This window comes from Eublepharis macularius, chromosome 7 (assembly GCF_028583425.1).
Source record: "Eublepharis macularius isolate TG4126 chromosome 7, MPM_Emac_v1.0, whole genome shotgun sequence".
NCBI lineage: Eukaryota > Metazoa > Chordata > Lepidosauria > Squamata > Eublepharidae > Eublepharis > Eublepharis macularius.
Window position 1 is genome coordinate 144180703 of NC_072796.1, and position 6000 is coordinate 144186702.

Below are 6000 nucleotides of genomic sequence, written 5' to 3' on the forward strand. Positions count from 1 at the left end.
GGGCACAAAGGAACCCTCTGCTTGTTGTCTAAAGCAAAATAAACTCCGTGCCAGGTGAGCCGCTGTGGGGAGTACGGAGGTACGGAGCCAGAGGTACGGAGCTACTTTGGAGAAGGTCCTGCATCCTGTGGCCCCCTCCTCAGGCCTGATGGGGGGCATGGAGCCAAGCCTCTCCTGCATCTGATGGAGACAAGCCAGGCCCACTGGAGGCCTCTGCCTCACACCGGGACTCTGCCTCCGGGCCTTCCTTGCTTTGGGCAGCAAAAGGGAGATGCAATTTCTGCCATGAAGTTCACACGAGGCTTGCTGATTTCAGAAAGAAACAGAAGTCCTTTACTGCCAAGGAAACCCATTCTGGAGAGGAAAGGAAGGATCGTCTGTCTCTTTACGCTAGAACGGATCGCAGAGAGCGCGCCTTGCCCTCGTGGCGGTTAGAAAGAGAAGCAGGAAGAGAAGGCGTCCGCGAGAAGGAAGAGAAGGCGTCCGCGAGAAGGAAGGAAGGAAGGAAGGAATCCAAACCCCCAAGAGTCGTGTTCTGGGTTACAAAGACAGCAGCAGAGCTGACCAAAGGTAGGAAGTGCCCTACCAGCCTTGCCAGCTGCACTGCCACCCCCTTACGCCTACGGGTGTGCTGTGCACAGAGGAACGTGGCGCCACCCTCTGCTCCCTCCAACATCCCAGGGGCGCTGCTTTCCTCTGAGCCAGCCTTGCCCAGCAGCCTTACCTGACAGGAGGCCGAGCCCTTTTGTGGGCACCGCACGTTCCTCCCCGGAGGCCAAAGCCCTCAGGCCAGCAGGTCCCCCCACAGTCCAAGCTGCACAAAGCCTCGGAGATGAATGGCCGGCCTCTGACGGAGCAGGCCCCGGATTTCAGAAGAAGCGTTTCCCTCGTTGCAGGACATGCTTTAAACTTGTCTCTCCTGCCTCTTCCGCAAAAATCCGTTCAAGAGGCAGACTCATAAAATGCCCATCCACATATCAAGACCCAGCAAACAAACCACAGTCAAGAGATAAGAACCCTCTGGGGGAAAAGCGACCTGCGTGCCTCCCGGGGAGGAGCGCTCCCGGGCCGTACCTGGAACGCCTGCCCAGGGCCCTGCTGCTACGTTTCCCCTTTCGCGCGAGGCCTTTGAAGGGGCCCTGATCGACGCTTGGCTGTTGCGCTGCCTTTCGTTTTTCCCTCCTTGCTCCCAGCATGCCAAGGCTGCCCCGATACCCGCCACGCCCTGTGCCTCCTGAAGTCAGCAAAGTCTTCTGTGCAGACTCGGCCTGAGGACTGGCTCATGTGCAGGCACGGATCTTGGCCCCAGGGATCCCCTCCCCCGCATGTAAGCACTTGGCCTGATGAAGCGTCCCAGAGAGCCTGAGACGGGCACCTAAGTTTGTTCTGCTTGGTTGGAATAAAAGGCCATCGGTGCCTTCTGTCTTGGTGTCCCACGTGGGTGCCTCTTCTCCATGTGAGCAGTTAGTGAATCATCCCGTCCTGTGTCAAGCCCTTGATTTCTTGTTATCCTGTTCATTTATTCTTGTTTCGTGGCGTGACGAAGCCTCTTAGAACGAGAGGGGAGATTGGCCACCCTTTGGGCGGGGAGCGGAGGGAAGGGTACGGTGTGATTGCTGCCCACTCACAGTCACGGTGGAGGATACCGGAGCCAGGCCCTGGGCAAGAGGAACACCCGTTTCCTCCAGGGAGCAAATTGTTCTGGAATGGCTCCTGGAGCGCTCTCTTTGACTTCCCCAAAGGACCTGGAGAAGGTGAACGGCAGAGCAGCTGTGTGTGTGTGTGTGTGTGTGTGTGTGTGTGAAGGAACAGCAGGTACGAGCCTGGGGGAAAGGAGCGCAACAGCAGGCGGTCCGGCTGGGGCAAGTGTGAGCTGGCGGAGGGGCCTTGCCAGCACAGCCCCCCCTCCCCCCACCCCATGGAAGGGCAGTGGATTTGCTGCCTCCAGGACCCCTCCGGTGTGCTCCGTTCATATAGCTGCCCATGAAGGAAATGTTACACGCACACACACCGCAATGACCAGAGTGCTGTTCTCCAAAAGGAGCCAAGCTGGGTGATGCCTGCCCTGGCCGCCCAGCTCATAGGGAGGGGGGCACTCGGGGTTCTCGGAATCAGAGCCCCCGTCCACCCGTTCCAGGCACACTGCCTGTCTTGCCCTGCCGAGCTGCCTGTGCCCAGAGTGAAAACGTAGCTGCCTGTCTTCTCATTCTCTTCCGGAGGCTTTTGCCTTTCAGCCGTCCAGTCTGGCCCCAACATCCCTTCCTTCTCTGACAAGCTCTGTGATCCCAGCCTTCTTGCTTGAACTCGATCCCAAAGGACGGCTTTCGTCCACTTCAGAGCCCCCTGCCATTAAAGCCGGCCTGTTTCTCCCCACTGGCCAGTCCCCTGGCCAACACTTCCTTCCCTGATTGCACTGCTGGAGCAGATGGCACGGCCAGACCCACCCAGGCAACTCCGAAGCGCTGTGCGGAAAAGTCAAGCCCCACCTTTGGCTCGGACCGGCCAAACGACGCTCGGCAGTGTGCACGCTCTTGCCGTTCCCTGGGTGCCCTGGTTTGGGCTCAATGGAAAACCAGCAGCGGAGGGAGAGGTCACAGACAGACAGCGTGGTGTAGTGGTTAGAGGGTTGGACTGAGATCCGGGAGAACCAGGTTCAAATCCCCGTTCGGCTTTGGAAGCTTACTGGGTGACCTTGGGCCAGTCACACCGTCTCAGCTTAACCTACATCGCAGGGCTGTTGTGGGGATGAACAGGAGGAACGATGCAAGCTGCTTTGCGTTCCCACTGGGGAGAAAGGCAGGCAATCTCTCCCTCCCTCCCTCCCTCCCTCCCTCCCTCCCAGGCCTTCTCGTGGTGCTCAGCTGCCGGTGTGGAAAAGGGATGTGAGGTGGAGCTGCTCTCAGGTTGCGCTGCTGGCAAAGGCAGGCGAAAGGACGCCCCCACTTCGAAGCGCTGCTCAGTTGTCTTATGAGACGGAGCGCATAAGCCCCATAAAAGGCCAAGTGGTTTCAAAACCATTTTAAATTATGCCCTGGCTTGAACCTGCATGGTTGGTGTGTGTGTTGGCAAATGCAAACGACAACAGGTTGTGCTGCCTTTCCGGTGTTGTCCAGACTTGTGCTTTTCTCCTTTGGATCAGCAAATCTCGAGGGAGTTTCTTCCAGTCTCACAAGTTCTGTCTGTTTCCTTAGCCAGCGTTGCAGCTCCAGCGTGTGAGACACAGAAGTGTGCGCTGGCCAGCCTGGCCTGTGCACCTGTGGGGCATGGCTCCCTGATCCAGCAGCGCACTCGGCCCTGGTGCGCCGCGTTTCCCCTGTGGGGCCCTTCCCCAGTTGTGTGCTCCGTTTATCCTGTCGACACCAGGATGGGGAAGCCCGGGCATGGGGCCCAAAGGAAGCTCCCCAAAGGGTGGGCAGGTGGGAGGGTAGCCCGGCCCCAGCCACCCCCTGGCTTTTGCACCTCGCGCCACTTAGCCCTCTGGCTGTTTCTGATGTTAACATGTGGGCAACGGTGGCCGCGTCTCCCTCTGACAGCAGACCCCCAAGTCAGAAGCAAAGTCCCCCCCCCGCCACGGGGTCTCTCAGGGTGGAGCAGGGGCCCACTGGGGGCCAACGGTGGTCCTGTAGTGGCCTAGACACAGTGACCGCGTCTCTTACACATGTTGCCGGAGGCCACCTGGGCCAACATTTAAATCTTCCTGGAGGTTTTCTTTCCGCAGCCACCACAGTGGAGGCCCCGGATCCTCCTGGTCTTGTGGTTAAAGAGACGCTCTTTGAGGTATAACATTTCCAGGCCGATTCAACCAACACCCTCTCAAGCACAGGCTGGTTTTGTTCCTCGTGATCTCCTTCTTCCGAGCCCTCGGCCAAGGCATTGCTGCGGCCCCTGAGCTCTTCTCCCTTGGGAGAAGACAGGTTTGCCGGGTTTCTTGCATGCCAGAGGCTGCAGCTAAGGATCCACCAGCACCCACCACCGCCTCCTGCTCCTCCTCGTCGGGAGAATGCGGCCCACAGTGCTGGCGAAACGCCATCTGCACCCCAAGGCCCGTTACCCTGGTGATGAGGCTGTGCTTTGCCCCCATGGCTGTTGCCAAGGCAGAGATCTCACCGGAAACACTCCTGGCTCCTACCGGGTGCAGCCAGCCAGCCACGTCTAGCTCAGCACGGACTACTTGCAGTGAGCCAGCTTTTCACCTGGAGACAGCCGGACGGGACTGGGGGCCTTCTGCAGCAAGGGCTGTGCCGGCTTTGGCTGCGATCACGAACAAGGCCAGGGCCCCATCCAGCCCAGGACCGTTTCTCCGGTGAGCGGGAAGTGGCACGCCGTGGATCTAGGGAGGTCTCCACTGCCCATGGGAAAAGCACCACCACCCTCCATGCCTGACACAAGCGGCTGCTCGAATAAAAGGCAGAGGAGGGCTATTTCTGCCCCGTGACTCTGGAGGCGCAACTTGGACATTTGGGCGGGGTGTGTGCATGAGCCTCCCGCAGAGGGTTGGTCTGGAGCGGAGAGCCTGGCTGGGGCCACGGCCCCCAGCTGGAAGCACCGCCCTGTTCCTCCCTCCCTCCCTCCCTCCCTCAGTCCTCCCCTTCTTAGCAGAGCTTTGTCCCTGGGAGAAATACTCCGGCCGCCCCTTGCTGGCTCCCAACATCCCCTCCCTGGGGCGGCAGGGCAGTCCTCCTTCCTTATGCAGGTGACTGCCTTGTGCTGTTGGCTGCCTGCTGAAGAAAGATGCATGCCGGAGGTGGGCTGGGGCTGCAGAGAGAGGGTGGGCAGATGCCGCGCAGTCACACAGCAACTGCGAGCAACCAAGCCCTTGCTACGCCTGCAGCAGCCAGCCCTGCCTGGCCTGGCCTGGCCTGGCCTGGCGGGTTTAGAGGTGACTGGGCCTCCGAAGGGTCAGAAGGGCGGCCTGGTTTCTCCTTGGACCACAGGCCTCCTCCTTAAGCACAGGCCCTGGGATGGGGAAGAGGCACCTTGGTCAGGGCCCTGCCCAGCAAACAGTGTGTGTGTGTGGGGGTGGGCACACGTGCCTGCAGGGGAGATGCCGTTCAGTTTGTGCTGCGGGCTGGAAAGGCCCAGCTCTGAGGCTGCCTGCTTTGGAGGCCCCGGTGCTGAAGGGAGCACTCGCTGCAAGCCGGAGACGCCCCCTTCACCGGGGGGCTTCAGAGCAGCCCCAGGCGCCGGGGCTGGAAGCTGGGCCACCAGAGCCACATGGCACGGGGGGGGGGGGGGCTCGCCTGGTGCCAAGCTCTGCTGCATCTGGACTACAGCAGTGCTCCCATCGCTCAGCCGGGGTGGGTGGGCAGGAAGTCCTGGGAACAGAGTCCCGTGGCCCCCACAGCTGAAAAAGGAGGGCTCAGCACTCCCTGCAAGGAAGGCCGGCGAGAAGCACCCCATGAGCAGGGCAGTGAGTAAGGGGGCTGCTCTCAAGCGGCAACCCAGAATGCTTAAGAGCCGGGAGGGCTGTCTGGCTTGGGGACCGCAGAGGATTCTTAGACCCAGCCTCAGCCAGGCAACCCGTGACAGCCCTGGGGGGGGGGGGGCGGTCTCCAGGCCCCAATGGCCATCTCCAGCACATGGCCTGCCTTTCCTGGAGAGAGGCTGACCCCCACTGTGGAGTCACAGGGACCCCCCCCCCCCTGCCACAAGCCCTGAAGTCTAGGAGCTGCCTGATGCTTTGTGCATTTCAGTTCAGAGGGCGTTCCCGTCTCTTTTCCCACAGGAAGGAAGGAAGGAAGCAAGGAAGGAAGGAAGGAAGGAAGGGGAGAAGCTACCAGACCCCCCCCCCACACACACACACCCCTCCCATCAATACCCTGCCATCCTGTGCCTGCCCCTCCTGGGGCAGCTGCAAGCAAATGCGTCTCTTTGGGCTTTCACGGCCAATCTCCGTGACGGCAAACACTGAGACAGGCAGGCCATTAAGTCTTGGCTGCCTTTCTCCCCGGTGCCTGCCGTGCCAAGGCGTCGGCTTTTCTGAGCAGGAGGTGTTCAGCA